Here is a 7,011-nt window from a genome sequence, read left to right on the forward strand (position 1 = left end):
CTGGTCCTCAATTCCTATAAAATGAGGGGATTGAGACTGGCAAAGTGGATATAGTGTTGGACTTAGCACCAGAAGACCTTAGTTCAAATCCTGCCTCTGAAACTTAGTAGCAAGGTGACCCTGGGCAAGTCATTTCTTATCCTCAGTTTCCTCACCTGAAAAATGAAGGAATTTGATTAGATGGTCCCTAAATTCCTTTCCAGCTCTTGATCTATGTTCCTGTGCTCTCTTGGCTTCTTCCTGTCTGTCATACTCAGCTCTAATGTGGAAACTTAGGTCTGAAGAGATGAAGTTATTTGCCTGGCACATAACACGGCTACTAAGCATTACAGCCAAGATTCGAACACGGATTTCTCCTGATTCCAACATGCCGCTTGAAGAGGGAGGCAGATCTGCCAGGCAGCGGCCAGAAGAAATGAGAAAAAGTCAGGAGGAAAGTAGTGGATTAAATTAAATTAAATACCCACCAAGGAAAGAGATGAGGAAGCATGTACTAGTGAGGCAAACAGTCTAAAGCTTAAAAAGAGAATTTGGGGCAGGGAGTGAGCAGAGGAGAAATACCAAAATACCAGAGAAAGGGATTGTTGAGGGGATGAGGTAGCTGTAGTTATAGCTGGATGAGTTCATTATTTGGGCTGGGCATTTTAGGATCCAAAATGGAAGACAGAGGAAGTGTAAGTCAGAGACCTGAAACAGTTACAACTTGACTAACTAGATGTATTGGTTTGGGAATAACGTTTGGGATAAATTCGATTGGCACTGCCTTAGGAAACGAGAACTGGGGAAAGTCAAGGTTTAGCCAAAGAGTCTAGTTAGTAGAATGTGAGGCTCATGGACAAACTTTGGGCAGGTCATTTAACTTTCCTGGACCTCACTTTCCTCATCTATTAAATGATTGACTTGAACTAGATGGTCGACGGGGTGCCTTCCAGCTAGATCCTATGAAAGAAAGAGAATGAATTAATGGAAAGCATTTAAGTTCCTGCTATGGGCCAAGCTGTGTGCTAGGCACAAGGACTACTGATACAAAAATGATATGATCTTTGCCCTCAAGGAATTTCCCTTCTAATAGGGGGTGACAACATGTGTGGGGGATGCAGGGTTTGGGAGTGGAGCCATCAGACAGTCAATTGTTTTTCCTTTCCACAGAAGCACAGAATTCGAGGTTTGGAAGGGACCTTAGCGGTCACCTAATCCAATCCATATAGGAAAGGAATCCCCACTATAAAATACCTGGTAAGTGATCCCTTAATTTCTGCTTGAAGACCTCCAATGAGGAAAAGCCCCCTGACCCCCAAATACCTCTCAAGGAAAATCAATACAGCTAATTGTCACAAAGTGGTTCCTAAAATCAAGACCAAATTTGACTTTTTGCAAATTCCATCCATTGCTGCTGGTTCAGCTCCCTAATACATTTTGCATATGACAGCTCACATTTGAATACTTAAAGACAGCTGTTGTGTCTCCCTACTCACCCCCACCTCCATCCCAGTCTTGTCTTCTCCAGACTATGCCCAGTTTCTTCAGCTGATTCTCATATGTCATAGGACTAAAGTGTTTCATCATGCTGTTTGACTTCTTCTGGTCACCTTCTAGTTCATCAATGACCTTAAACAGTGGTGCCCAATAAATACTTCAGTTAAGTTCTAATGAGGCCAGAGTACAATAGAACCATTACCTACTTCCCTATGCTGGAAACTTTGATCTTCTTAATGCAACCCAAGATCACACTCGATTTTTTTGGCTCTCACATCACATTGCTGACTCAAGTGAGCTTGCAGTCCTCTAAAACCACCAGATCTTTTTCAGACAAACTGCTATTTAACCATGATTTCTCCATATTATACCTATGAAATTGATGGGGTTTTTTTTTACCCAAGTGCAAGACTTTATTCCTATTGGATTTCATCCTATTAGATTCAGTCTAATGCCCCAGACAGTCAAAATCCTTTTCGATCTTGACTATCATCCAGTGTGTTAGCTATCCTTCCTAGTTTTATGTTACCTAAAAAGTTGTTAAGTATAGCTTATAAGCTTTTATCCAAGTCACTAATAATGATGTTAAGCAGTATAAGGCCAAGCACAGATCCTTGGGTACTCCACTAGAGACTTGTTGCCATGTTGACATTGAATCATTAAAAACTACTTGAGTCCAGTCATCCAACCAATTATGAATCTGTCTGATTGTATTACCATCTAGTACATTTCTTTCCATCTTTTCTATGAAAATAGTATGAGAAGCTTTATAAAACTGCTAAAATCTAGACAAGCAATATATATATAGCAGGCCCCTCATCTACCAGTTTTGTACCCTATCAAAAAAAAAAGGAAATAAGGTTAGTTTGACATGATTCATTCATGATGAAACCATGGGGGTTCTTTCTAACCATCACTGACCTTTCTAGTTGTTTGGCAACCATCTCTTTAATGGTCCTCTCCAGAATTTTCCAAGGAATCCGCTATTAAAGTATTGACATTGATTATGGTTCCCAGCAAGAAGTGGGAAACAAGAAGGATGGAGTACATGCAAGCCATCAGGGCAGATGGCAAGATGCCCAGGAAGGTCTAGGTTTTCTGGACATTGACCAGATAGGTTATGATGCATGGTCTGGGACTGGCTGGAATTAGCAAATTAGGTAAATTCATACTCACTCATGCATAGCCAAGACCGCTCAGATCCAGGGTTCAGGAAACAGTGATTTCCAAAGTGGGACCACGCTCTGAGGGCAGGCACAAACAACAATTTTTCTTGCAAGGTTACCTACAGTTTCTTTTGAGATGTAAACAAATCTTACTAGAGCCTTAGTGGACCCAACTGGCCACTATTTAATATCAATTGTCATACTTGAGGTAGATTTCTAATTCCCTAGGGAAAATAATGAGTGAAAAATTTAGAAATTAAAGAAAAGTCAAAAGCACTTCACTTGCCCCAAGAATAGGGAAATATAGACAGTGGAAGCTGGGCTAACTCCCAAGAAGAAGCAAGAAATGAGTCAGTGAAAGGGGATAAAAGTGAAGAAATATTAGGCTTAACTCCATTCACAATTCAGTTGAGACCAACCCTATTCATTTGTATAGATTCTGATACATATATAATTTCATTAACCCAGATAATTCCTTGGTATGTAGTTTTCCCACACTTTCTCATCCTGTACATTTCTGGTCCGTGACCAATTGCTGGAGGCAATTCCTCTGCTTCTTTGAAAAATTCAAATACAAACTGATCTGATTGGCGTTCAAAGGCCTTCATAGCCAGGCCCTGTCCTAACTTTCCAGTGGTCTTGCACCTTACTCCCTGCTTCGAATTCTTCAGGTCAAGGACAGAGGCCTTCTTTGCTGTTCCACAAACAAGACATTTTTGCTGAATGACCCTGGAACACTCTTCCTCTTCCACCTACTGACCTCCCTGGCTTCCTCTAAGTTCCAACTAAAATCCCATTTTTTTACTGTAAACCTTTCCCAACCCCTCTAAATTACAATGCTTTCTCTCTGTTAATTATTTCCTATTTATCGTGTATATAGCTTGCTTTATATATATTTGTTTGTTGTCTCCCCCATTAGATTGTAAGCTCCTTGAGAGCAGGCTCTGTGAGGGCCTCTTTTTGTATCCTTAATGCTTAGCACAGTGCCTGGAAGATAATAGGAGTTTAATAAATGTTATTGATTGATTGATTCAAGTTTACAAGTACAACTATCTGTTACTTCTTATTCTTACAATAGGACTGGTCCACCTCCATTATTGACCGTATGTGCTTGATAATGTCTTTGTAAACTTTGAGTTAAATTCTCCCATTTGTCATGAAAGGGCTAGGTGGACTTTGGATACCTCTCATTTATCTGGCCTACTGTCCTCCAGCCAGGTGGAACCTGGGAATATCAGTATATGACAATCCTTTAAGTGTGGCCACTGGCTCCCTTAATAAGCACTCAGGCTCACAAGGCATTGCACCTTAGAATAGTTTTATTTAGAAAACCTAAGACATAGAAGGGATTTGTATCTGAGCAAAATGAAATGCAGGTCTGAAGACTGGCTTTTAAATTATAGAATTTCAGGAGCAGCTAGGTGGCGCTGCAGTCAGGAGGACCTGAGTTCAAATCTGGCTTCAGACACTTGAAACTTACTAGCTGTGTGACCCTGGGCAAGTCACTTATCCCTGATTGCTTCACCAAAAAAATAAAATAAAATAAAATACAGAGTTTCATCATCAAAAGGTCCATCACTCTTCAGGGAGCTGTAGAATTCCCAATTTATAGTACTATTTTGTGTGAGGCCATAACAAGAGAGAAGGACTCAGGATTTCCTCCTCCACGCTGACACTCTGCTCTGCATCGACTCTTCATCAATATCTCTCCTCTAATGCTGTGCTCCCTGTCATTGGCAATAGCATGTGTACCTCATTGCTGTGTACCCCATTGCTCCATTGAGGGCAGCTCCCCTTTGATCAGCGCATTGCCGCTTGTGTTTAAGCCATTCCCCATTTCTGATGGGGGATACGGGCTCTTCTCATTGCTCTCACTGTCTTCTTCTTCCAGTGAGGGTTATGGGTCCTTACACCTATCAGTGCCCTCTGCTCTGCTTTACTGCTCCCTCCTGTTCAGATCCCCTTCAGGGGTTGGTGCCAGACCTGGAGCAGTTGGACTATCAAGGAATTATAATGAAACCTCAGTCGATCATGCAACAGCTCTTCAAATATCAGAAATCAAGTGCCTGCAGCCTATTGGATACTGATTATTTCACACTCGGTTCCCATAGCTCCATTCTCTACACAAGGAGTCTCTTTACATGACTGTGGGATTACTCAGACAGGTTTTTGCCTCTGCCTCCCACTACACATCAACAAAACAACCCACAAGGTTTTCCTCCTCTTTCTCCCGGTTTTTAAGTGGTATTCCCTTCATTCATGTCAATAATCCTCAACCCAATCTTAGAAATTCAAAGGAATACTAACCCCTCCCACACCCCCTCTCTGTCTCTGTCTGTCTCTCTCTCTCCTTATCTCTGTCTCTGTCCCTCTGCCTCTATCTCTCTATGTCTCTCTCTCCTTATCTTTCTGCATCCTATATTCCTACAGAGTAAGGCCATGTAAATTACCTCAAGACTGCGTCACAAGAAGTCACCTGCCCCAAACACCCTATAAGTAACAAGGAGGAAGCAACCCCTCTTTATATCTTTTATGCCATTTCCAATGAGCAAGTCATTACATTATTGGGAAATAAGTGGGGTTTTTTTTTGTCTTATTGCTATCTTTTATTTTTGTATCACCTTCATTTTCAAATTTCCTTCCTTTCTCAAGGAGTCATCCTTTGCAACCAAAAAAAAAAAAACAAAACCAAAAACCCAAACAAACCAATTCAATAACACATCAACTGAGACTAATAATATATGCACACACATAGTCTCTCACTTATGCAAAGAAGGAGGAAAATGCATTTCATCATCTCTTCTCTAGGGCCAAGCTTTGTCATTACAGTTATACAGTGTTCAGGGTTAGTTTCTTTGGGGTAGAAGGTGTTATTGCTGCTCTTTCCATTCACTTTGTTGTAGTCATTGAATACAGTTTTTCTCATTCTGATTATTCTGAATCAGTGCATATGAGTTTTCCTAAACTTCTCTATATTCTCCACATTCATCATTTCTCAAGGCACAGTAATATTCCACTATACTCATATCCCACAAATGGTTTAGCCATTCCCCAATCAAAGATAATCAACTTTGTCTACAATTCTTTGCTACTACAAAAAGTGATGCTGTGAATATTTTCATTCCTATGGTACCATTCTTTCTTTGCCTACTTCAAGGAATGTATCTAGCCATGTGTCAAAGTATTTTGGTCACTTTCTTCATATAATTCCAAATTATTTTCCAGAATGGTTGTCCCAATTGGTCCAACTCTACCCATAGTTCATTAGTAAACCTATGTTCCCACAACCCCACCAACATTGACTATTCCCATCTATTTTTTGTCTTTATTAGTTTTCTGGGTATGAACCCTAAAACCTTAGGGTTGTTTTGATTTGTATTTCTCTTGTATTATTAGTGACTTGGGACAATCTTTCATATGATTATTAATAATTTGCAACTCTTCTGAGAACTGTTTATCTCCTTTGACCACTTGCAATGAGCAAATGGCTCTTGGTCTTATATGTGTTAATTATACACACATATATAAACTCATATGTATGTATGTATATGTATATGTGTGTATAGGATATTAGATTCATATCAGAGGTGCTTGGTGCAAAGAATTTTTTCCTAATTGGTTACTTCCCTTTTGATCCTCGTAACCCTAATTTTTTCTCATGTTTTCTAGTTTCATGTAATTGAAATTGTTGTTAATCTTTTGTGATCTCTATTCCACGTTTTTTTAAAAAATTTTCCCTTCCCTTCTACCCCAACCATAGTTGTAAAAGGTACCAGATCTCATTTTCTTCTTGTTGTTAAATGGTGTGACCTTGAACGGTCAGGTCACTTTTGTAATAATATCGCAAAAATGAATAACTTTGAAAGACTTGAGAACTCTGATCAACACAATAACCAACTATGATTCCAGAGGACCAATGATGAAGAATACTACCCACCCACTGAGGTAATACGCTAAATGTGCAGAATGAGAAAAACATTTTTAGACATAGCCTATGTGACTATTTGTTTTTACTATGTTTTTTTGTTAAGAGTTTTGTTTTCTCTTGCTTTCTTTTCTTTTCTTTTTTAGTAAGGGGAATATGAAAAGGAGAAAAAATAAGTGGTTTTTAATTTTTAAAAGTTTAATAAAAAATTCAGATCACATATCCATTATGAGCTTATTGTAGTCTATATTGTAGGATGTTGGTGTAAACCTAATTTCGGCCAAACTGCTTTCTAGTTTTCCCAGTTTTTCTAGTTTACTTGTCAAATGATAAGTTCTTCCTAATGTAATTTATACTCTCGAATTTACTGAACACTGAATTATTGAATTCAATTATTTCTAATTCTTTCTTATCTCATTGTTTCCATGGATCTATTCTTTTTTT

The sequence above is a fragment of the Vombatus ursinus genome, unplaced genomic scaffold, assembly GCF_900497805.2.
Source record: "Vombatus ursinus unplaced genomic scaffold, bare-nosed wombat genome assembly UNPS02014778.1, whole genome shotgun sequence".
Classification (NCBI taxonomy): Eukaryota; Metazoa; Chordata; class Mammalia; order Diprotodontia; family Vombatidae; genus Vombatus; species Vombatus ursinus.